This window comes from Hypanus sabinus, chromosome 11, assembly GCF_030144855.1.
Source record: "Hypanus sabinus isolate sHypSab1 chromosome 11, sHypSab1.hap1, whole genome shotgun sequence".
NCBI classification, from domain to species: Eukaryota; Metazoa; Chordata; class Chondrichthyes; order Myliobatiformes; family Dasyatidae; genus Hypanus; species Hypanus sabinus.
This window is the reverse complement of record NC_082716.1, coordinates 17,771,817-17,798,432: the sequence shown is the minus strand read 5'-3', so window position 1 is coordinate 17,798,432 and position 26,616 is coordinate 17,771,817. Positions and strand designations below refer to the sequence as shown.

The 26,616-nt window shown below is 43.8% G+C and overlaps 1 protein-coding gene across 2 annotated transcripts in view; it reads right to left on the bottom strand.

Annotated features, from left to right (window-relative positions):
- Positions 1–26,616, bottom strand: part of lrrc8c (leucine rich repeat containing 8 VRAC subunit C) — a 108,660-nt gene that overhangs the window by 60,794 nt on the left and 21,250 nt on the right. The window lies entirely within an intron of this gene.

Here is a 26,616-nt window from a genome sequence, read left to right as displayed (position 1 = left end):
GTCCTGGCTTTAATGCTGTGCAAGACACACAAAATGCTGGAGGAACTCAGCAGGCCAGGCAGCGTCGATGGAAAAATGTACAGTCGACGTTTCAGGCCGAGACCCTTCAACAGGACTGATGCTGAGGTAATGCTGTGGTAGCATTTGCAGGACGGAAGCAGCTGAAGCAGTTAATGGTCGTGGTGACTGGTGTCCCCAATGATCTTCCAGGCCTTCTTTCTACACCTGCTGCTGCAAATGCCCTCAGTGGAGGGAGGTTCACATCCACAGATGCGCTGGGCTATCCGTACCACTCTCTGCAGTGCCCAACAATGAAGGCTGGTGCAGTTCCTGTACCGGGTGGTGACACAGCCAGTCAGGATGCTCTCAAAGGTGCCCCTGCAGGCTGTCTCGAGAATCTGGGGGCCCATGCTGAACTTGAATGTGCTTTCCATGGGGATCGCTCCCTACGCGACTCCCTTGTCCATTCGTCCCCCCCCAATCCCTTCCCACTGATCGCCCTCCTGGCACTTATCCTGGTAAACGGACCAAGTGCTACACCTGCCCTTACACTTCCTCCCTCACCACCCTTCAGAGCCCCAGACAGTCCTTCCAGGTGAGGCGACACTTCACCTGTGAGTCGGCTGGTGTGGTATACTGCGTCCGGTGCTCCCAGTGTGGTCTTTTATATTTTGGTGAGACCTGACGCAGACTGGGAGACCGTTTCGCTGAACACCTATGCTCTGTCCGCCAGAAAAAGCAGGATCTCCCAGTGGCCACACATTTTAATTCCACATCCCATTCCCATTCTGATATGACTATCCGTGGCCTCCTCTATTGTCAAAATGAATCCAAACTCAGGTTGGAGGAACAACACCTTATATACCGGCTGTGTAGCCTCCAACCTGATGGCATGAACATTGACTTCTCTAACTTCTGTTAATGCCCCTCCTCCCCTTCTTACCCCATCCCTGACATATTTAGTTTTTTTCTCTCTCTCTGCCCATCACTCTGGCGTTCTCATCTCCCTCTGGTGCTTCCCCCCCCCCTTTCTTTCTCCCGAGGCTTCCTGTCCCATGATCTTTTCCCCTTTCCAGCTCTGTATCACTTTCGCCAATCACTGTTCCAGCTCTTAGCTTCATCCCACTCCGTCCGGTCTTCTCCTATCATTTTGGATTTCCCCCTCCCCCCACTACTTTCAAATCTCTTACTATCTTTCCTTTCAGTTAGTCCTGACGAAGGGTCTCGGTCCTAAAAGTCGACAGTGCTTCTCCTTATAGATGCTGCCTGGCCTGCTGTGTTCCACCAGCGTTTTGTGTGTGTTGTTTGAATGTGCTGTGTGTGTTTTGCACTTTGGCCTCAGAGAAGTGATGTTTCATTCAGCTGTAACAATGTATGGTTGAATGCTAATTAAACTTGATTTTATTTAATTTGATGTCCCCAATGTATCTGCATCTACCACCACCTCTGACAGAGTATTCTACGCACACACCACTCATTGCGTAAAGAACACTCCTTTGACAATCCCACCCCCATACTTTCCTTCCACCTCCTTAAATTTATGCCCCCCCCCCCATATTAGTCATTTCTGCCCTTGGTAAAAGTCTCTGGCTATCCACTCAACATATGCCTCTTATCATCTTGTACATCTCTACAGGTGTCCCCCCCCCCCATTTACGAAAGTTCGCTTTACGCCACTTCACTTTTATGAAAGACCTGTTAGTACCTGTTTTAGCGAATCAAAAGAAATCCAAAGAGGATTTTTGCTTTCATGAAAAAAGACGAAAAGCAAAAATAGCGTTCAGCGTTTGTTTTGCAGTGAGCCGTTATAGAGGCAGCGTGCACCCTAAGCAGCAAGAGTGGTGAAAAGTGAAAATAGCGTTCAGCGTTTGTTTTGCAGTGAGCCGTTATAGAGGCAGCGTGCACCCTAAGCAGCAAGAGTGGTGAAAAGTGAAAATAGCGTTCAGCGTTTGTTTCGCAGTGATCCAACATCGAGGCAGCGTGCACCCTGAGCAGCAAGAGTGGTGAAAAGTGAAAATAGCGTTCAGCGTTTGTTTCGCAGTGATCCAACATCGAGGCAGCGTGCACCCCGAGCAGCAAGAGTGGTGAAAAGTGAAAATAGCGTTCAGCGTTTGTTTCGCAGTGATCCAACATAGAGGCAGCGTGCACCCCGAGCAGCAAGAGTGGTGAAAAGTGAAAATAGCGTTCAGTGTTTGTTTCGCAGTGATCCAACATAGAGGCAGCGTGCACCCCGAGCAGCAAGAGTGGTGAAAAGTGAAAATAGCGTTCAGTGTTTGTTTCGCAGTGATCCAACATAGAGGCAGCGTGCACCCTAAGCAGCAAGAGTGGTGAAAAGTGAAAATAGCGTTCAGCGTTTGTTTTGCAGTGATCCAACATAGAGGCAGCGTGCACCCTGAGCAGCAAGAGTGGTGAAAAGTGAAAATAGCGTTCAGCGTTTGTTTTGCAGTGATCCAACATAGAGGCAGCGTGCACCCTGAGCAGCAAGAGTGGTGAAAAGTGAAAATAGCGTTCAGCGTTTGTTTTGTTCTCAGCATCAAGCGGCCATAGCTTCGAACTACGTGAGATTTTTGCTACGATTGACAGTGCTGCAATGATTGCAGAAAAGTATGACTTTAATTTCAAAAGAGCACGTAGGTCTGCAGGATGTTTTGAGTGCTTACAAGGAATTGTATGATAGAAAAATGCATGAACCTTCCATTGTGCTCGCTGCCTTCCCAATTCTGGTAAGTGAAACTACACTGTACATGCATTATTCCTACTTTATATAGGCTGTGTATTTATCATATCATTCCTGCTTTTACTATATGTTAGTGTTATCTTAGGTTTTATGTGTCATTTGGTATGATTTGGTAGTTATTTTTTGGGTCTGGGAATGCTCAAGAATTTTTCCCATACAAATAAATGTTAATTGCTTCTTCGCTTTACGCCATTTTGGCTTACGAAAGGTTTCATAGGAACACTCTACTTTCAGATAGTGGGGGAAACCTGTATCAAGTCACTTCTCAACTACCTTTGCCCCAAAGAGAAAAGCCCTAGCTCGCTCCACATATGATGGGAAACTGCAGGTAGCAAAGAGTAACAAGTGATGTTGGTTGAGGTATAAAGGACTGTCCAGGACAGTGTGAGAGGTTGATTTGAAAAAAAATGTCACAGGGTCTTTTCAATTGAACATCTCACCTTAAAACTGACATAATCCCAAGAGCAGTACTCCCTCACCAGAACATCCCTAAGGTTAATTGCATTATACCCCTGAAGCGGGATTCAAACTCAAAAACCAGCATGGAGATGAGAACACAGCCAAGGCTAATGCCAAATAGTATCGCCAACTGTCCATGTTCCGGCTAAAACTATATAGTGGGTCAGCTCATATCAGTACATGTGGACACTTGGTGAACATTGGTATATATGAGAATTGTTTGATAAATTTTGCATGTTCCTTTATTTTCATAGACATTGTTACACTAATAAACTATTCTCATTCATACATGCGGACATTTGGTGCACTGTGAACATCTGTGTAAAACAGTAATTGTGGAAGTCTTCTCCGTGGATTGTCGCCTTGTCGTGGTGGAGAAGCTTGTGTGGTCCCGAGATCGCGAGGGCGATGCCGTCTGGAGCTATGCTCCTGGTAGTGTCACCCATGGCGGTAAGGTCGAGGGTGAGGTCCCTGACAAAGAACAATCCAACCAAGACCTCAACGGTGGGGCCGGCAGATAAAGTTACTTCAGACTCAACGGCTGTGAAGGCGGATGAAGGCTGCAACAAATCCATCAGCTCCGATCGTCGTGGTTTCCATGCCGTTGGAATCAGTTGGTTGATTTGTGAAGTATTATGTGCTTCTTGGAGTGCAACATCAAGTACATGTTAAACAAATACATGCACAGGCATCTTTGCTCTGTGGGCCACTTCTTCAAAGCTTTTGGCAATCGGGGGAGGGCGACGGAAGCAGGCAATGTGATGGCTGGAAGCTCCTTGTCAAGAACCAGCACAAAAGTGGTGAATATTTGATTCAGTCGCTCAACTTTTGGACAGAAGCAGGAAAGTTGTTCAGCAGCAGTATTCACGTCTGAGCAGCCCTATTTTAGGATCCACTCTGCTCACCCTGAACTGGGAGGAGGCTAGAAAAGGTGCCCTAAAAATAGTCTGCTTCACCCCATCCTGTCTGGAAAGCCGCGTCCAGAGGGATCACCATCATGCGGTCGAAAAGCATTGAGAAGTGAAACTGTGAAACTTGGTACCTGGAGTATACAGACTCTGATGGATAACCCAAACTCAGACCAAGCAGCGAGGAGAACTGTCTTTGTTGCTCGGGAACTCCAAAAATTCAACTTTGACATTGTTGCTCTGAGTGAGACCCGCAGAGATGGAGAAGGGCGACCAAAGGAAGAGCAAGGTCAATACACCTTTTTCTGGAAAGGACTTGATCCTGAGCAACCGAGGATCCATGGAGTAGGTTTTGCCACCCGAAACGGCCTACTTCAGAAGCTGACAGAGCAACCACTGGGAATCAATGAACATCTCATGACTCTGCGAATCCAGCTCGTCAAGAACCAACATGCCACCATCATCAGCACCTATGCTCCAACTCTGGACGCTGACGATGAAGTAAAGATGAACTTCCACACCCAACTTGACGACGTCCTTTCCTCTGTTCCCAACAATGACGAGATCATTCTCTTGGGAGACTTCAGTGCCAGAGTCGGGAAAGATCATAGGCTCTGGACTGGAATAATAAGCAAGGAAGGAGTTGGCAAGGTCAATGCCAATGGAATGCTCCTCCTCACCAAATGTGCTGAACACAACCTGGTGATTACAAACACCCTATTTCACCAGAAAAACAGGCACAAAGTCTCCTGGCAGCATCCACACTCTGAACACTGGCACCTCATCGACTATGTCATCGTATGATCTCAGGACTAACAAGATGTACTGATAACAAGAGCTGTTACTAGTGCTGACACATGCTGGACAGACCATCGACTCATCTCATCCACCATGAGAATGAAGATTCAGCTCAAAAGGAAACATCAAAATCAGGACTGGTTCGATGATACCGATAAACTACTCCAACAACTCATCGACGAAAAGAGAAAAGCTTTCATTACCTCACAAAATGACCAACAATCGGCTACCAAAATGAAATACTATCAGGAATGCATGGCTGAGGTCCAGAAGAGCACACGAAACCTGAAAAGCCAATGGTGGAGGAAGAAAGCTCACAAAATCCAACAACTAGCAGATGCCAACGACACTCAAGGCTTTTTTAATGCAACTAAGGCTATTTTTGGCCCATCCACTCATGGTCAAGCCCCTCTCAAAAGCAAAGATGGTTCAACCATCCTGAAGAGCCATGCTGACATCAATTCTAGATGGAGGGAGCACTTTGAAGATCTTCTAAATCAAACTGGCTCATTTGACAGGAATGTGATTAACAACATCCCAAAAACAGCCCGTTGATGACTCCTTAAGCAAAATACCAACACTTGAAGAAGTCAAGAAAACCATCAAAACATTGAAAAACAACAAGACCGCTGGACTTGATGGAATACCAGCCAAGGTCTGCATCAACTTCTCATCAATATCTGGATGAATGAAGAGGATCGATCTGAATGCAGAAACTATCATGGAATTTCCCTGTTAGCAACAGCAGGGAAGATCTTCACCCGCATCATGAACAACTGGCTCAAGCCTTTAGCCAAGAAGATCCTTCCAGAGACACAAGCCAGTGTTAGACCATCACGTGGAGCAATCAACATGATAATTCACAATACGACAACTACAAGAAAAATGTTGTGAACAACTTCAACCTTTGTACATGGCATTCATTGACCTCACCAAAGCTTTTGACTTGGTATCAAGGGAACTCCTATGGGATGTCCTATCCACCTATGGATGCCCTGAAAAGTACATTCGAATCCTGAGACTCCTCCACAATGGCATGCTTGCCACAGTCATGGTCAGCAACAGTAACTGTGAGCCTTTTCAAGTCAGATCAGGAGCAAAGCAGGAATGCGGGATTGCCCCAACTTTGTTCACCATCTTTATTGCGACAATCATCCACATTATCAAGGATGACCTACCCCCAGGAATTGAAATTGTCTACAGAACAGATGGCGGACTTTTCAATCTTGCCCACCTCAAGTCCAAAAACAAGACATCCACGAGTTCCCTCATCGAATTCCAATGCGCAGATGACAACAGTGTTGCAGCTGTTTCAGAAAACCACCTACAACAGAGTCTGACTGCCTTCAACCGTACATACACGAAACTTGGACTTACCATCAATTCCAAGAAGACTCGGATCATCTACCAACCGTCACCAACTGAGACAAATTGGATAGAACCATCAATTCAACTTGGCGAAATAACCCTGGAAAACGTTCACCACTTTCTGTATCTTGGAAGTCACCTCTCCTCCAATGTCAACCTTAATGACGAGATCCAACATTGTCTTAAATGCGCTGGAACAGCTTTTGGACATCTCCAAACAAGCCTTTCATGATCGTGACATCCGAACAGACACCAAAATGTTAGTGTACAAAGCAGGGGTGATCCCAACACTCCTGTATGCATCAAAAACCTGGACAACATACCGACAATGTCTGAAGGCACTTGAAAAGTTCCATCAACACTGTTTTCAAACATCTTAAATATCAGCTGGGATGATAGAAGAAACAATGTCAGCGTGCTAAATGAAGCAAAAAGCATTGAAGCCTACGTCATCAAGAACCAACTAAGATGGAGCGGTCATGTTGTTCGGATGAAAGACAAACGTCTGCCGAAACAAAATCTTCTACTCCCAGTTTAAAGAAGGCAAACGTAAACGAGGTGGACAACAGAAGAGATTCAAAAATGTCTTAAAAGCCAACATGAAGAAATGTAACATCAACAATTGGGAAACCAATGCCAAGGACAGGAAACTCTGCAAACCATCATCCAAGAAGGAACAGCAATTTTCGAAGCCAACAGATGTGCAGGACTAGAAGAAAAGAGAAGAAAATGGAAAGAGAGGCAGCAACAACCAAAGCCCGATCTGCCATCTGGAACCACCTGTCCTGAATGCGGAAGAAGTTTCAAAGCCAAGATTGGACTCGTAAGCCACTTGAGAGCCCATAAATAGATCACCGGAAAGAAGACCATCATCCTTGACCTCGAGGGATATCCACGACAACGATGAATTGTGGAAGTTTGGCAATGTCCCGTTACTCCACTGGCAAATGACACTTGAGAACATAGAGTCATAGAAAAGTACAGCACAGGAAAGGCCCTCCAGCTCATCGGGTCCATGCCAAAATATGAGTTGACCAACTGACATTTTGACCCTTCTGCACAACTCATGCAGGTCAGAAAAGTGTGAAGTGATTCACTTTGGAAGGTTGAGTTTGAAGGCTGAGTACAAAGTTAATGGCTGGATTCCTGGCAGTGTGGAGCAACAGAGGGTCCATGTACAAACGTTTGTACTTAGATCTCTCAAAGCTGCTGCACAAGATGTTGGAGTTGTCAAGAAGGTGTATGGTGTGTTGGCCTTCATTTGTCATGGGATTGAGCTGAAGAGCAGTGAGGTTATGTTGCAGCTCTATAAAACCCTGGTTAGACCACTCTTGGAATATTGTGTTCAGTTTTGGTCACCTCATTATAAAAAGACTGTGGAAGCTTTAGAGAGGATGCAGAGGAGATTTACCAGGATGCTGCCTGGATTGGAGAGCATATCTCATGAGGATAGGTTGAGTGAGCTAGGGATTTTCTCCTTGGAACAGAGGAGACTGAGAGATGATTTGATAGAGGTGTACAAGATAAGAGGTAGAGATTAGAAGGATAATCAGAAACTCTTACCCAGGACAGAAATGGCTAATACAAGGGGGCATTATTTTAAAGTGATTGGAGGAATGTATGGGGGGGGGGGGTGAATTTCAGATGTAGATTTCTTATACAGAATGGCGAGTGCATGGAATGCCCTGTCAGGGTGGTGGTAAAGGCAGACGTATTAGGGATATTTAAGAAACTTTTAAATAGGCACATGGATGTTAGAAAAATGGAGATCTATATAAGAGCAAAGGGTTAGATAGATCTTGGTAAAGGTTAAAAGCTTAGTACAACATTGCGGGGTAGTCTTGATGCTGCACTCTCTCCCTCCTTCTCATCCCCTCCTCTCCTTCTCCCTCCTCTCTTCCTTCTTCCCCTCCCCCGAAAAATTAAAATTTTTAAACAGAAGCTACATGTAGAAAATGCCAGAAACACAAGGCAGCATCTGATAAACATAAGTTACCAATTTAGAACTGAAAGGGCTTCAGCATAAAATGAATTTTCAAAATTCAAAGTAAGTTTTGTTACCAAAGTACTGTACATGTACATCACCATATACATCCCTGAGGTTCATGTTCTTGTGGGCATATTGAACAAAGGTATAGAATAATAACTGTAACAAAATCAATGAAAGACCACCCAACTATGGTGTTCAACCAGAGTGCAGAGGACAACAAACTGTTCCCCTTTTTACAGATACTGCCGGACCCACGGAGCCTTTCCAGCATTTTTTTGTTTTTAAGGTAAGGAGATAAGAACTGTTCCTATAGAATAGGTAAGGCCACACCAAGAACCTCCTTCGCTGCAGAAAGACTTCTCTCCTCCTGTGCTCAGATCACCTAATAATAAAGGGCACCATACCTGTAGTCTTTCTAAGTGTTTGCTGTGGCTGTGCGTTCAGTATGTTGTGTATGAGGTTGTCCAGGGACCTTTTGAATTAATGCTGCCCATTTTGTCAACATTTCAGACATGCACAGCTTTTTTGCTGTGTGCACCAAAGTTAATAACTTCACATTTTACCATGCTCTATTGTATCTGCCATGATCTCCCCATTCATTCAGCCTACCCCTCCACCCCCGTCCCCAAAGTCTCCTTGTAACTTGTACCGCATGGAACGAGCCTTTCCAGCCACAACACCCAGAAATCCCCAGATTTAATCCCAGCCTAATCACGGGTCAATTTACAATGAACTATTAACCTACCAGCTGGTACGTCTTTGAATGGTGGGAAGAAACTAGAGCACCCAGAGGAAACCCACATGGTCACAGGCAGAACATGTGGTGATGGGAATTGAACCTTGTCACTTGTACGGTAAAGCATCGTGCTAACCACTACACTATGGTGTTGCCCCCAAAGTTTGTCTTTCCAACTTGACATCTCACCTAGATTAGAACCATTTGCCAATGTAGGAAATATGACATCCGGTCCCCTTGGCCATATTGTTGATTTAGATTGTGAATAGCTGTTGTTTAAACACTGATGTACCCCACTATTACAACTTATGAACCTTAGAAAGGTCCAGTTGTTTCCAGACTTTGGTTTCTGTCCTATAACCAGTTCTCAATTCATGTTATTACACAACTCCAGACATCAAGAAACTCTGACTTAACTGTCCAAACCTTATCAGAAGTCTGCTGAAAATACAAACACATCACATTTATTTATCCCCCTTCTCTATTGCATCAGATAAATCCTCAAAGAACACCAAAGGATAAATCACTGATTTTCATAACAAATTAATTATTTCCTTTATAAATTCCAAGTAGACTGTTCAATAAATAAATCAGCCATGACAGAAAGGCAGAGCAGATTGATGGGCTGAATGGCCTAATTTGCTCCTATGGGATAATTTGTTCTGGTCAAGTACTACTTTTTCAAAGTGTTCTGCAGTTACAAACTTCTTTATACAATGCAATATCTTCACTATCACTGATATTAGGATAACACGTCCTGTTTTCTCTTTTTCTCCTTTCTTAAAGAGTGGGGTCACACTTGATATCCTCAAATCTACTTGTACAATTTCAGAATCTATGGCACATCGGAGGATGATAATTAGTGTGTTCCCCACCTCGAAAGCCATCTTGTTCAAAACCCTAGAATGTAGAAGATCAGATCCTGAGGGTTTAGTCCCTCCAGCTTCTCTAATACTTATTTTCACTGACACAAAGTTCAAAGTTCATTTATTATCAACTTATGTATACTATAAGACCATAAGTTCATAAGATATAGGAGCAGAAGTAGGCCATTTGGCCCATCGAGTCTGCTCCACCATTCAATCATGGGCTGATCCAATTCTTCCAGTCATCTCCACTCTGCTGCTTTCACCCCATACCCTTTGATGCCCTGGCTAATCAAGAACCTATCTATCTCTACCTTAAATTCACCCCATGACTTGGCCTCCACAGCCGCTCGTGGCAACAAATTCCACAGATCTACCACTCTCTGACTAAAGTAATTTCTCCGCATCTCATTGTACTATACATCGTACTATATACAATCTTGAAATTTGACTTCTTACAAGCAGCAACAAAACCAAAGAAACCCAATAGAACCCAATGAAAAAAGACAAACATCCAATGTGTGAAAAAAAAACTTAATTTCTTCAGTTTCTAAGACCATAAGACCAAAAGATCACAAGGTGATGCCTCAAAAAGGCAGCATCTATCATTAAGGATCCCCATCACTCAGGACATACAGTCTGCTCAGTGCTACCATCAAGATGGAGGTAGAGGAGTCTGAAGACAGATACTTAGTGTCTTTTCCTCAATTATCAGATTTCTGAGTGGACAATGAACCCTTGTACACCATTTCACCTTTTTCATTCTTTTGCTTTCTTTATGCACTGCTTATTTAATTTATTTTATATACATTTTTTATTGTAATTTTAGGTTTATTATCTATTTCAATGTACTACTGCTGCAAACAAGAAATTTCATGACATATGCCAGTGATATGAAACCTGATTCTGATGCTACTGTGCTACTCCCTAAGATAAGAAGACCCCTTTTACCGAAGTGTGCATTCCCAGACAGCCTCAAAATATAGTCAACTCTAACTCACCCAGTGCCATTCCCACATTGTCCTCTTTACACCATAAGACCATAAAATATAAGAGCAGAATTAGGCCATTTGGCCCATTGAGCATACTTCGCCATTTCATCATGGCTGATCAAATTTTCCTCTCAGCCTCAGTCTCCTGCTTTCTCCTTATATTTCTTCATGCCCTGACCAACCAAGAATCTATCAACCTATGCCTTAATATACATAAAGAGTTGGCTTCCACAGCTTCCTGTGACAAAGAATTCCACATATTCCACATTTCTGGCTAAATTCCTCCTTGTTTCGTTCTCAAAAGATGGCCCTCTATTCTGAGGCTGTGTCCTTTGGTCTTAGACTCTCCCACCATAGGGAACATCCTCTCCACATCCACTCCATCAAGGCCTTTCACCATTTGATAGATTTCAATGAGATCACTCCATATTCTTCTGAATTACAGCCAATACAGGACAAGAGCCACTATGGGCAGCCCTTCATATGACAAGCCATTCAATCCTGGAATCATTTTTGTGAACCTCCTTTGAACCCTCTCTAGTTTCAGCACATCCTTTCTATGATAAGAGGCTCAAAACTGCTCACAATACTCCAAGCGAGGCCTCACCAGTGCTTTATAAAGTCTCAACAACACATCCTTGCTTTTATACTCCGGCGGCCCAGTCGGTGGTAGGAACAGCGTAGAGTGAGGAGGTTTCTCACAGGTTGGCGGCACTCATTTAAAGGAAGAGCTCTGCAGGCACTCCAGCAGTGGTGGGAGCAGCTCACAGTGAGGAGGTTTCTCGCAGCACGGGCACAAGAAAATAAAAGTACAGAAGGGACAAGCGGAACCGGCCATTGTTGGGAGTGGGCCTGTGCCGAGAGTCAAGTGTCAGGCTTTGGCTCTGGGTGAGTTAGCTGTATAAGTTTCTGTTATGTCTGTCTTTTTACTTACTGTGTCAGAGGTGATTAGTGCAGTTTAAATGGCCATTGTGTGTTCTTCATGCTGGATATCTGAATCTCCCAGGGAACCACATGTGTGTGAAGTGTATCCGGCTGCAGCTCGTTGAAGACAGTGTTAGGGATCTGGAGCAGCAGCTGCATGACCTTCAGCTTGTACGGGAGAGTGAGGAGATAATCGATCAGAGTTCTAGGGAAGTAGTCACCCCTAAGTTGTATGAGGTGGACAGCTGGGTGACAGTCAGGAGAAGGAATGGGATGGTGAATAGGCAATTAGCACCCCTGTGGCCATTCCCCTCGATAATGAGTGTACTGTTTTGGATGCTGCTGTGGGGGGATGACCTCCCAGGAGAATGCCACGGAGAGCAGGTTACTGGCCCTGAGCGTGGGTCTGTGGTGCAGAAGAGAAAGATTGGAGATGAGGAGAGTGGTAGTGATAGGGGACTCAGTAGTCAGAGGAAAAGACAGGTGATTCTGTGGACGTGAATGGGACACCCAGATGGTATGTTGCCTCCCAGGTGCCAAGGTCAGGGATGTCTCAAATCACGCCCAGAGCTCTTTGGAGGGGGAGGGAGAACAGCCAGATGTCTTGGTACGTATTGGTACCAATGACATAGGAAGGAAAAGCAAAGAGGTCCTGAGAGACAATTTAGAAAGCTAGGCAGAAAGCTGAGAAGCAGGGCCTCCAGGGTAATAATTTCTGAATTGTTACCTGTGTCACATACCAGTGAGGATAGAAACAGGATGATTTGGCAGATAAGTGTGTGGTTGAGGAGATGGTGCAGGGGCCAGGGCTTCAGGTTCTTGGATCATTGGGATCTCTTCTGGGGAAGATATGACCTGTATTAAAGGGGACGGGTTGCACCTGGACCCAAGGGGGACCAACATTCTTGTGGGCAGGCTTGTTGGGGAGGGTTTAAGCTAATTTGGCAGGGGGATGGGAACTGGAGTGAAGGGACTCAGGATAGGATGGATGGTAAAACAACGAAGTTAGCATGCAGTCAGACTGTCAGGAGGGCAGGCAGATGATAGGACAAAAATGAAGCTGGTAGGGAGAGCATCAGTGCATTAGGGATGGATGCAGAATCAAAGGGGTAGTAAATACAGTAATTGAAGGGTTATATCTCAATGAATGGAGTATAGGAAATAAGGTGGATGATCTTGTTGCACTTGTCAAGGGCCTTCTGGGAATCGAAATACACAACATCAACCAATTCTCCTTTGTCTATTTTGCTGGCTATTTCTTCAAAGAATTCCAACAGATTTGTCGGGCAAGATTTTCCCTTGTGGAAACCATGCTGACTACGGCCTATTGTATCACGTGCCTTCAAGTACCCTGAGACCACATCCTTAACAATCAACTCTACTCCCTCTGCCTTCCTGGCTGCCTTTTTGAGATAACGTGTGTCCTTGGACATTAAGCTCCCAGTTATAATCTTCCTTCAGCCATGATTCAGTGATGCTTGCATCATACTTGCTAATCTGCATCCGTGCTGCAAGTTCATCTACCTTATTCTGCATACTGTGCGCATTCAGATACACCACCTCCAGTCCTGTATTCACCCTTGTCGATTTTGTCCATCTTTTACATTGCAACTCATCCTGTTGACTGCAGTTTTGCCCTGTCAACAGCCTCTCCTCACTACACATCGCCTCTGTTTGTAGACCAGCATCCGCATCTTCATCTCTATTATCCGCATAGTTCTTGCATTGAAATATATGCAGCTCAGGATGCTGGTTGCATGATGCTCAACCTTTTGATTCCTAACTTTCATGTCTTACCAACATCAACCTCTCCACTAACTGTTCTGGCACTCTGGTTCCCATTCCCCTGCAACTCTAGTTTAAATCCCACCGTGCAGCATTAACGAACCTTCCCGCCAGGATATTAGTCTCCCTCCTGTTCAGGTACAAAACATCCCTTCTGTACAGGCCCCACCTTCCCTGGAAGGGAGCCCAGTGATCCAAAAATCTTATGCCCTCCCTCCTGCACCATCTCCTTAGGCCACATATTAAACTATATAATCTTCCTAGTTCTGGCCTTATTAGCACATGGCAGGGGAACCAACCCTGAGATCACAACCTTGGAGATCCTGCCCTTTAACTTAGCACCTAAACCCCTGAACTCCCTATGCAGAACCTCGTCACTCATCCTACCCATGCCATTGGTAGCCACGCAGACCACGACCTCTGGCTGTTCACCCTCCCATTTAAGAATGCTGAGGACTCGATCTGAGATGTTCCAGGTGCTGCCAGCCGGGTGGCAACATAACATCCCGGAATCTCCTATTCGCCCACAGAACCGCCTGCCCATTCCCCTAAGTAACAAGTTTAAAGGTTGAACAAGTTAGGTCTCTATTCATTGGAGCGTAGAAGGTTGAGGGGGGATTTGATCGAGGTATTTAAAATTCAGAGAGGGATAGATAGAGTTGACGTGAATAGGCTGTTTCCATTGAGAGTAGGGGAGATTCAAACGAGAGGACATGATTTGAGAGTTAGGGGGCAGAAGTTTAAGGGAAACACGAGGGGGTATTTCTTTACTCAGAGAGTGATAGCTGTGTGGAATGAGCTTCCTGTAGAAGTAGTAGAGGCCAGTTCAGTTGTGTCATTTAAGGTAAAATTGGATAGGTATATGGACAGGAAAGGAGTGGAGGGTTATGGGCTGAGTGCAGATAGATGGGACTAAGTGAGATTAAGAGTTCGGCACGGACTAGGAGGGCCGAGATGGCCTGTTTCCGTGCTGTGATTGTTATATGGTTAACAAATCCTCTATCACCACAGCATGCCTCTTCTCCTCACTTCCCTTCTGAATCTCAGAGGCAGACTCAGTGCCAGAGACTCATCCTCTGTGACCTTCCTCTGTTAGATCATTCCCCCGACAGTATCCAAAGTGACATTCCTGTTGTTGAGGGGGATGGCCACAGGGGTACTCTGCACTCCCTCCTTAACCCCTTTCCCCTTCCTGACCGTCACCCAGTTTCCTGTGTCCTTGCCTTCTGGTGTAGCTACCTCTCTGTATGTCCTATCTATCACCCTCTCAACCTCCTGATTGATGCGGGGTTCATCCATTTCCAGCTCCAAATCCTTAATGCAGTTTGTTAGAAGTTGCAGCTAGATGTGCTTCTCGCAGTTGTAGTTATCAGGGACCATGGAGGCTTCCCTACCTTCCCACATCCTGCTAGAGGAGTATTTGACTATCCTGCCTGCAGTGCAGCAATGCTCTTAATTGTCTACATTTCTCCTATATGCCTTTTAACTACCCCCAGATATTTATTGCCCCATTACTGGCAGCCATGCCTTCAAATACCAAAGGGGCAAACTGAAATTCTTTCCCATGAAACCCTGGACCTTTTTTTATCCTGTTAAAGGTACAGTTCTTATCCATGTGTGCTCAGCACGCGATGCAGGAAAGGGCAAACCCAAGAAACCCAGAGTGACACGAAATGCTGGAGGAACTCATTTCTTGGACCGAAATGTCAACTGATTATTCCTCTCCATGGAGGCTACCTGACCTAAGGCCACAAGACATAGAGCAGAATTAGGCCATTCAGCCCATGAGTCTGTTCCACCATTTCATCATGACTGATTTATTATCCTTCTCAAACCCATTCTCCCCATAATCTTTGACACCCTTATTAATCAAGAACCTACCAAACCTCTGCTTTAAAAATACCCGATGACTTGTCCTCCTCAGCCGTCTGTGACAATGAATTCCACAGATTCAATAGCCTCTGGCTGAAGAAATTCCACCTCATCTCTGCTCTAAAGGGACGTCCTATCATTCTGAATCTGTGCCCTCTAGACCTAGACTCCCCCACAATAGGAAATATGCTTTCTATGACCATTCTATCTAGGCCTTTGAATATTCAAAAAGCTTCAATGAAATGCCTCCACCCCCTAATTTTTCGACTGAGTTCTTGTTGTAAACAAGTGTTGTAAACGGCCATAGTGGGATGTGTCAGGAATGGTCAGGAGGAAAGGAAACTGATACAGGACTTTGTGATATGGAGCAACTCAAACTACCTGCGTCTCAATATCACCAAGACCAATAAGACCAAGGAGATGGTGGTGGACTTTAGGAGACCTAGGCCTCATATGGAGCCAGTGATCATTAATGGAGAATGTGTGGAGCAGGTTAAGACCTACAAGTATCTGGGAGTGCAGTTAGACGAGAAGCTAGACTGGACTGCCAACACAGATGCCCTGTGCAGGAAAGCACAGAGTCGACTGTACTTCCTCAGAAGGCTGGCGTCATTCAATGTTTGTAGTGAGATGCTGAAGATGTTCTATCGGTCAGTTGTACTGGCGTGCTGGGGAGGCAGCATTAAGAAGAGGGACGCCTCACGTCTTAATAAGCTGGTAAGGAAGGTGGGCTCTGTTGTGAGCACCGAACTGGAGAGTATGACATCAGTGGCAGAGCGGAGGGCGCTGAGTAGGCTACGGTCAATCATGGAAAACCCTGAACATCCTCTGCACAGCACCATCCAGAGACAGAGAAGCAGCTTCAGCGGCAGGTTGCTGTCAATGTAATGCTCCTTAGACAGGATGAAGAGATCATTACTCCCCAACGCCATTCGGCTCTACAATTCAACCACCAGGGGCAAGATATGTTAAAGTGCCGGGGTTAGGACTGAGCTTAAGTTACCACTCAATGCACTTCAGTAAACTATTTAAGAACTTTTTAAAAGCTATTTACTAATGCTTTTTGGGAGGGTGATTTTAGATGCATATCATATTTATACTGAGTTAAATACTGTACTGCTACAATAAGTGTATGGGACACTGGAAAAATGTTGAATTTCCCCTTGGGGATGAATAAAGTATCTATCTATCTATCTATCTAAACGCGTCTCAACAATTCCGATAGTGACCACAGGATGGCAGTGCATCCTGCTCTATAACCAACTGGGGCCTCAACTGCTGAAAGCATTTAATCAACACACAAAAACTATTTAATGGTAAATAAATTGGGTGAATATTCAAAGAATTGAATGCTTACATTATTGTGCTCTTACATGTTTCAAGGATTGCTATGAATGAATGAATAATTAAATCCAAGTATAATTATATAAAATTTTGATATTGATGTCAAGAATCATCTTTATCTGTCATACACATTTACACGTATTAGGAATTTGCTGTGGTGTGTTGGTCAGAGTGTGACATGCACAAAGCATCCAACAATTATAAAGAATAATATAAAAAATAAGTTAGAGGTTGAAGTACAGCTATGGAACAAAAGTGCATAAATACATTAACACCAGCGTGATTTAAAATGTAAACTGTTTATAGAAAGTGGTTTAAAGTGTTTACAGTGCAGTGCAGTGACATGGTAATTTGTAGAAGGAGTGGCGGGAACTAACTAGATCAGATTAATTGCCTGGGGGAAGAAGATGGTGTAAAGTTTTTGTTTTAATATTTTGATATTTCAAACACCACACAATGTCCAAATGACATGTCTCATTATATTACTATTGCTGTTATCATTTGTGGGGTACACTATGTTGTTGCTTTACATTTGGCTTATTAAAGAGCAACTGACGGATTCTATTTCAGGGCAAGTATAAAGACATGAGAGTTAGTCTCAGTGGGATCCTTGCCCATGTAAGTTAATATCTGTAAGCCTGTCTTCTGTGGAACTCTTCCCCAAGTGAGAATCAGTACACTTCAGGAAGGGTAAGGTGAAGGAACACATACCGATCCTTATGGGGGGATCAGAAGTGGAGAGAGTGAGCAGCTTCAAGTTCCTGGGTGATGATCTAACCTGGTCCCAATAGGTCGATGTAGTCATAAAGAAGGCAAAACAGCAGCTATACTTCATTAGGAGTTTGAAGAGATTTGGCATGTCAACAAATATGCTCAAAAACTTCTACAGTTGTACCATGGACAGCATTCTGACAGGCTGCATCACTGTCTGGTACGGAGGGGCTACTGCACAGGACCGAAAGAAGCTGCAGAAGGTTGTAAGTCTAGTCAGCTCCATCTTGGGTACTAGCCTACAAAGTACCCAGGACATCTTCAGGGAGTGGTGTCTCAAAAAGGCAGCGTCCATTATTAAGGACCTCCAGCACCCAGGGCATGCCCTTTTCTCACTGTTACCATCAGGTAGGAGGTACAGAAGGCACACACTCAGCGATTCAGGAACAGCATCTTCACCTCTGCCATCTGATTCCTAAATGGACTTTGAAGCTTTGGACACTACCTCACTTTATTAGTATACAGCATTTCTGTTTTTTGCACATTTTTAAATAATCTATTCAATATACATAATTGATTTACTCATTTATTATGTTTTATTTTATTTATTATTTTTTCTCTCTCTGCTAGATTATGTATTGCATTGAATGGCTGCTGCTAAGTTAACAAATTTCACTTCACATTCCAGTGATAATAAACCTGATTCTGATTCTGACTGGGAACCGCCCTGCACGGACTGACAGTGTGAGGTATCCATCCACCAGGGGGAGTCATTGGGCATCAGTGCATGTGCATCTTTCCTCCTGCTATGTACACTCTGTGGCCACTTTATTAGGCACACCTGTACACATGCCTATTAATGCAAATATCTAACCAGTCAATCATTTGGTAGTAACTCAATGCATAAAAGCATGCAGACATGGTAAAGAGGTTAATTTGTTGTTCAGACCAAACATCAGGATGGGGAAGGAATGTCCTAGTGACTTTGACCATGGAATAATTGATGGTGCCAGATGGGGTGGTTTGAGTATCTCAGAAACTGCTGCTGATCTGCTGGGATTTTCACTCATAATAGTCTCTACAGTTTACACATAATGGGGCGAAAACCAAAAGTCATCCAATGAGTGGCAATTCTGTGGGCAAAAATGCCTCATTAATAAGACAGATCAGAGGAGAATGGCCAGACTGGTTCAAACTGACAGGAAGCTGACAGTAGCTCAAATAACCACGCGTTACAACAGTGGTGTGCAGAAGAGCTTCTCTGTATACTCAACACATCAAACCTTGAAGTGGAAGAGCTACAGCAGCAAAAGACCATGAACTTACACTTGGTGATATTTTATTAGGTACAGGAAGTACTAATAAACTGGCCACTGAATGTATTGTAGATTTGGGTGGGATTTTATGGTTCCCATGATCTCTCTGCGTTCCCAATGATCAGCTGTGCCCTAATTATTCCAAAGTCACAAGAAAGCAGCAACATACCCGGAAGACCTTAATAGATATTTGCAGAAGTTCCTTGGACTACGGAAGTAGGGGAGCAATCGATGGTGTCAAAGGACCGCTGATCTACTGGAACACAGCAATGAAGCACGACTGAAGAGAATGTGAAAACTCACAAGAGGTTCTGCAGATGCTGGAAATCTTGAGTAACGCACACAAAGTGCTGGACGAACTCAGCAAGTCAGGCAGCATCTACGGAGGGGAATGAACAGTTGACGTTTTGGGGCGAGAGGCTTCATTGGGGCAGAAAAAGAAAGGGGAAGAAGCCAGAATGCGAAGGTGAGGGGAGGGGGAGGAGTACTAGCTGGGAGATGATGGGTAGATGGATGGTGGGGAATATGTTTGAACTACCTACATTAGCACAAGTATCAGTGATGTAGCCTTCTGTTGTGTGAGGGCTCTGGGTTATGTGGCCAAGTTATGGAAATAGAACTTGGTTACACTTCCTAAGCTTGCTCAATCTAACCTCATAAGTTACACTCTCTAGTTAGGTATCATCCCAGTAAATCTCCTCTGCCTCCTCTCTAAACCCTTCCTATAATGAGACGATCAGAACTGAGCACAATATTCCAAATATGGTCTAAACACGGTTCCATAGAGCTGAAACATTACCTCACACTTCTTGAACTCAATCCCCTGATTAATAAAGGCCAACACACCTATGTCTTCTTAACCACCCTACAAATGCCCCTGGCAACTCTGAGGGTTCAGTGGACATCGGTCCCAAGGATCATATTTGACCTTCAAAGTGAATCACTCCACACATTTCTAGATTGAACTGCATCTGCCACTTCTCAGCCCCGCTCTGCATCCCGTCAGTGTCCCGTTGTAACCTACAGCAACCTTCTACAATGTCCACAGCACCATCAAACTTTGTGTCATCTGCAAACTTACTAACTCACCCTTTCACTCCCTCACCCATGCAATTTACAAAAATCACAAAGAGCAACACCACGACCCACAGTAACGCAAACTCATGCCAGGCTTCAGAATCACAACAGCGATTACATGTCAAATCTAGTTATACGACAGTAAGCACATTGGAATCTTGCTGATCTCAAACCATTATTGCCATACGGCGACACCCACTCATAGCTCTGTGAGTAAACCCTGAGGAAAAATCCAGAGCTGGAGTCTCTAAGGAAGTCCTACAGTACGTGAGTTCAAAACTGACTGGCAACTCCTATAATGCCGCTGCTGCCAGGCTGTATCTTTCCTTCTCCAGTCTTGCTGAAAGGTCTCGGCTGGAAACGTTGACTGTTACTCTTTTCCATGGATGCTGCCTGGCCTGCTGAGCTCCTCCTGCATTTTGTGTGTGTTGCCACGCTGTATCTGTCTCTGCTGTTACTTTGGATTCATCAGCTGTGTGGAGAGGGGGAGCCTGCTGCGTGGGCAACAGCTTGCTCTCCAAATCGTAGTGTCCTGGCCTGCGTACTAACTTGCATATCAAGTAGACAGCTAGGACACAATCTCCATGGTCGATCTCGACCAACAGAGGACCTCACAAGATCTTCATGGATCTGTAATTTTTACATGGACATTTCTACTTTCCATTAAATTTTCCAGAGCGGAAATGGATAATATGAGGGGCTATAATTTTAAGATGACTAGAGTACAGGGAGTATGTCAAAAGTTATGGGTGTATGGAACACCCTGCCAGAGGTGGTGGTGGCAGATATATTAGAGGCATTTAAAATACTCTCAGATAGGACGATAGAAAAATGGAGGGCTATGTGGGAGGGGTTAAATTAATCTCACAGTAAGTTAGAATGTTAGCACAACATTGTGGGTTGAGGGGCCTGTCCTGTTCTATGTTTCAAGTACTTCTGGGAGTGAACAGACTGCCTATATCGTTCTATGTGGCAGATATATTTGAGTTACAAGCCACTTGTTCATTGTCCATTATAAAGGAAAACAAGCAGGGTTTGGGCCGGAAACACTGACAATTCATTTCCTTGCACGGATGCTGTTTGACCTGTTGAGTTACTGCAGATTCCAACATCTGTCATCTCTGTGCACATGTAATCAGAGGGCAAAGGCATCTATCCCATTCCCTTCCAGTCCTGATGCGCGATCTCGGCCCAAATCTTTGACACCCTATTCACTTCCCTAGATACCGCCTGACCTGTTGAGTTCCTCCAGCATTTTGTGTGTGTTGCTCTGGATTTCCAGCATCTGCAGGATCTCTTGTGTTTATGATAGGCTCAAGGATCAGGGATGTACTAGGAATTTGCTGTGGTGTGTTAGCACAGCAACAAACACAAAACAACAAAGAAGGATAAAGAATTTTATAAAAATAAGACTAAAATTAAGGTGAGATGGGAAAGATTTAAATAGGGCGGGGTGCAAATTCTTCACGCAGAATGTGGTGTGTATGTGTAATGAGATGCCAAAGAAAGTAATTGAGGTAGGTATCACAACATTTAAAAGACATTAGAAAGTTACATGGATAGGAAAAGCTTAGAGCAGAGTTTCCCAACCTGGGCTCTATGGACCGCTCAGTAAATTGTAGGGATCCATGGCACAAAGAAGGTTGGGAACCCGTGTTTTAGAGGGATATGGGCAACTGCAGACAAATCTCAAGGCTGTATAACTTATAGATTCTTTTATAATAAATGTACTTTGACTCTTTGAAAAGGGTCTAGCTGAGGTGGGTCCCCTGATCAGTGATTACTGGTGCTGTAAAGCAATTGTACTAACCACCCAACTACGTATCATGCTTATTTGAGACTCGACATAATATTCAAATTAGAACTAAGCTTTTATGTAAGATTTTTAAAATCTCTCGGTGTAAGACCTGAAGAAACTTCCAATACTCTATTTTTTCACTTTCCTTTTGACTAACTTTGTGTAGCAAATTGTTCAATTTCGAAGAATACAAACACTGGGAAACTTTGGTGATGAGGAAGTTACATCAGCTTCCTTCTTTGTGCTTTAAGTCATCCTAGAAGCTGCTGACCTTGTTGGCGGCCTATGTGCATAAGGAAGGAAAAACTATTATTAAAAGCCAATAAATAGCTATAAGTACACAGCTGGTGATGAGCTACATGGAAATCTGAAGGCAAAAACTATTCTTCTACTTATAATGGAAAGGATCCCAGATATGTTTTGTTCACTTGTCCTGTTTTGTAACTGCTCAGCCCTTTCATGAGGACTGGTGAGTGTTCCCTCAACTTCCCCTTCTCAAAGTCCACAATCAGTTCTTTGGTCTTACTGATGTTGAGTGCGAGGTTGCAGTTGCGACACCACTCAACTCTTGTATGCCTCCTCCTCAACATCTGAGAATCTCTCGACGACATTTGTGTCACCAGCGAATTTGTAGACACTGCTTGCGGTCTGCCTGGCCATGCGGTCATGGGTGTACAGAGAGTAGAGCAGCGCGCTAAGCTTGCTTCCTTGAGGGATTGTCAGTGAGGAGATGTTTCTGCAGATCTCCAGAAGAGGAAGTGAAGGATCCAGTGGCAGAGGAAGGTTCGGGGGCCGGGTTTTGAAGCTTGTTGATTAGTACTGAAGGTATGATTGTGTTGACAAGAAAGGACAGGAAACTTGTCAAAGAAAATAATAGAAAGTTGATTTTTTTTGTGGCTTCTGATTGAAGAATTTACCATAATTACCTTGAAACCAATGGCATTATGATCACTAGATGCAAAGTCTTGCCCTACACAAACTTCTGTCACCTGCCCTGTCTCATTCCTTAACCGGAAATCAAGTGTTGCACACTCTCTCGTTGGGATTTCTACTGATTCAGGAAACTTTCTTGAACACATTTGACAAACTGTATCCCATCTCCACTTTTTACAGTATGGGAGTCCCAGTCAATTTGGGGAAAGTTAATATCACCTACTATCACAAACTTATGTTTCTTACAACAGCCTGTGATCTCTCCACAAACTTGTTCCTCTAAATCACATGGACTGTTGAGTGGTCTATAATACAATCCCACTAATGTGGTTATACCTTTCGTATTCCCCAATTCCACCCAAAACAGCCTCACTAGATGAGTCCTTCAGTCTGCTCAGATGGAGCATTGCTGCGTCATTTTCCCTGACTAGTAACACCACCCCTCCTCCTTCAGTCCCTAGATGCTGCCTGGCCTGCTGAGTTTCTCCAGTATTTTGTGTGTATTGCTTTGATTTCCAGCATCTGCAGATTTTCTTTTGTTTAAAGACTTTTGATGTCAAGCTGTTGAACAGTCACGTTCTCAATGAATGGCAAAACAGGCTTGAGGGGACTAATGTATGGCCCTGTTTCGACCTTCCTTTGTTGACAACATATTAGAAAAAGGACATTTAGAGTAAATATGGACATAAAAGGGTGGGCCATATTGAACAAGTGCTGTAATTGGACTTTTAGAAAGCTCGGCACCCCCCCCCCCCCCAAGATTATTATGAAAACTGAGAGTATATGACATTGGCTGTAATGTACGGAAAAGTTCATGGACTGGTTCATGGACAGAAAACAGATGAAATAAATAGATCCAGCAATTTTGACATGTACCGCGGAGAACATTCTGTCTGGTTGCATTGCGGCCTGTTATGGAGGTGCCAATGCACAGTATTGAAAAATGCTGCAGAGGGTTGAACACGCCACCAGCTCCGTCAGGACACTAGCCTCTCCATCTGAGGACATCCTCAAAAGGCGATGCTTCAAATGTGAAGGATCCTCACCATCCAGGACATGCCCCCTTCTCGTTATCACCATCTAGGAAGTGATACAGAAGCCTGAAGACACACACTCAACGATTTAGGAACAGCTGCTTCGCCTCCATCATCACATTTCTGAATGGTCCCTGAACCCTTGTCTCTATTCGGCTCTCTTTTTGCACTATCGTATAGTAGCTTTTTTTAACGTACTGTTGCCACAAACCAACACATTTCACAATGTATGTCAGTGATAATAAACCTGATTCTGATTCACTTTCAGACTGAGGCTCTTTCAAAAGGAGTGCCATGTGGATTGGTACCAGGCACAATCATGTCAATGACTTGGATGCAGGGATCAAGTGGAATGTAAATAAATTTGCTGATGATATGCAGCAGGAGGCTGCCTGTGACAGAATGCATACGCAGTGGGAAAGGATGCGGCACATGGATCATAATGTGGGAAAATGAGTCACCTCCTTTGATCGAATGAACAGGAAATCTGATTTTTATTTAAATGTTGAGAATTCCGAAGACATTGGTGTTCACTCAGACCTCAGTGTTCTTGTACAATAATCACTGAAAATTAACAGAAATGTTCGAAGTAAACTGTATGCCAACATATACAACCCTGAGATTCACTTTCTTGCGCTCATTCTCAACAAATCCATAAGAGAAAAACAACCATCATAGAGTCAATGACAGACTGCACCAACCTGTGTCTTCAAATACATGGCAAGCCAACAGGAAGACAGGGCTGTGTTGGTCTTTATTCCAAGGGGATTTGAATGCAAAATTAAAGAGGTTTGGTGGCCAAGACTTGTTGAAGAAAGTACGTGAATCAGAGCAGATATGCTGATGAATCAGAGGTTCGAAAGTGAGTTGCAAGAGCATTATAGAGTCCAAAGGGTTTACAGATAAAGTCACTGGGCAAAAATTTGGCAAATGGATAACATAATAAAATAGAGAGACAGAAAAATGTAGATAGGCATGAGAGAGAGACAGATTAAAGAGAGATAGATGAGAGAGAGATAGAGACAGATTAGAGAAAGAGATTAGAGAGAGATAGATGAGAGAGAGATAGAGACAGATTAGAGAAAGAGATTAGTGAGAGATAGAGAGAGATTAAAGAGAGAGACATAGATAAATGAATAATAAAAGCACAATGGCACAGGGGAGTGGCAAATCATTGTAAACTACTCTCTGTAGATCTAATAATTACTTCTGTTATCACCATTATACACTTCTCCAATTTAATTCCATGATTCTAAGAGTTACTTTGTTCTGCATTCTGATTTTGTTTTCCCTTGTACAACGTTGAGGTGGTACAAGACAAACAATGTTATATATGGATGGTATGTGAAATACAGTCCTTCACTGTACCTCAATACATGTAACCATACTAAATCAATTTCTCAATGTAGGGAAATATGGTGTCACTTTTTGAATGATGGAGCAGAGGCAGGATTGAAAGGTCCATTCCTGCTCTTATTTCTTATTTGTTTATGTTCTCCATAATCCTCTTCTGTCTCAACCGGGAAGACATGCAGTTGCCAAGCCTCAGCTCTGTGGTAAGAATTCTAAAGATTCACAAGATGAGAGAGGATCATTCTGAAACTGTATTCTCCCACCAAGAGAAGTATCCTCCTCCCAACAACAATTTGTCAAGTCTTCTCAGAGCTCTGTATCCGACCTACTCAGCTACTTCTCCTGAGTTAATCAATGAATTTGAAGATGAATATACTTGCAAGCCTCCCGTGTCTCAAGGCCAGTACAGCACAAGCAAAGGCACTTCAGACCACAATATAGTGCTGAACCAATTAAATTAGTAACCAAACTAATCTCTTCCGCCTACACAATGTCCATATCTTTCCATTTTCCTCTCACTCATGTACCTATCTAAATGTCTCATAGAAGTCTCCAATGTTTCTGCCTCTATCACCACCCCACCAGGGAGCACATTCCAGGCACTCACCACTCTCTGTGTGAAAAGAAATTTGCCCTTCACATTTCCTTTGAAATTACCCCCCTTATCTTAAATGCATGCCCTCTGGTATTGACATTTCAACTCTGGGAAAAAGATACTGTGTGTCTACTCTATCAGCCTCTCGTTATCTCGTAAACCTCTATCAGATCTCCCCTCAGCCTCTGCGCTCCACAGAAAACAACCCAAGTTTATCCAACCTCTCATCATTGCACATGCTCTCCAATCTAGGCGGAACCCTGGTAAACCTCGTCTGCACCCTCTCCAAAGCCTCAACATCCTTTCTATAATTGTATGCAATATTTTAGATGTGACCTAACTAGAGTTTTATAAAGCTGCAGCATAACTTCCTGACTTTTGAATTTAATAACTTGACCAATGAGAGAAAGTATGTCGTATGCCTTCTTAACCATCCTATCAACCTGTGTAGGCACTTTCAGGGAGCTATGAACTTGAAACTCAAGATCTTTCTGCTCATTAACAGTTAAGGATCTTGCCCTTAACAGTGCACTCTCTCTTTACATTTGACCATCAACACTTCACATTTGGCCAAGTTAATCTCCATCTGCCATTCTTCCACCCGTATCTGCAACTAATCTGTATCCCCCTGTATTCCTTGCCAGTCTTCTACACTATCCACAACACAACCAATCTTCATACCTTCTATAAACTTACTAACCCGCCTGTCTACATTCTCATCCAGGTCACCTTCTACAGTTGCAAGACTTCCATAGCTTTTTAACTCTATTCCCTTTGCAAAAAAGAGAAATATTTCCATGGTGCGTAGGAAACCAATGGGTAATTTATAATAGTAAATAAAATCACGCAAGGTGTTGATAAGATTGAGGTTCACAGTCTTTATCCCAGGGTAGATTTAAACTGAGAGAGGAAAGGTTTAAAAGGGCACTGAGAGGCACCTTTTCCCACACACAGAGCGGTGGGTATACGGAACAAGCTTCCAGAAGAAGCTGTAGAGGCAGATACAACTAGAGGGGATCG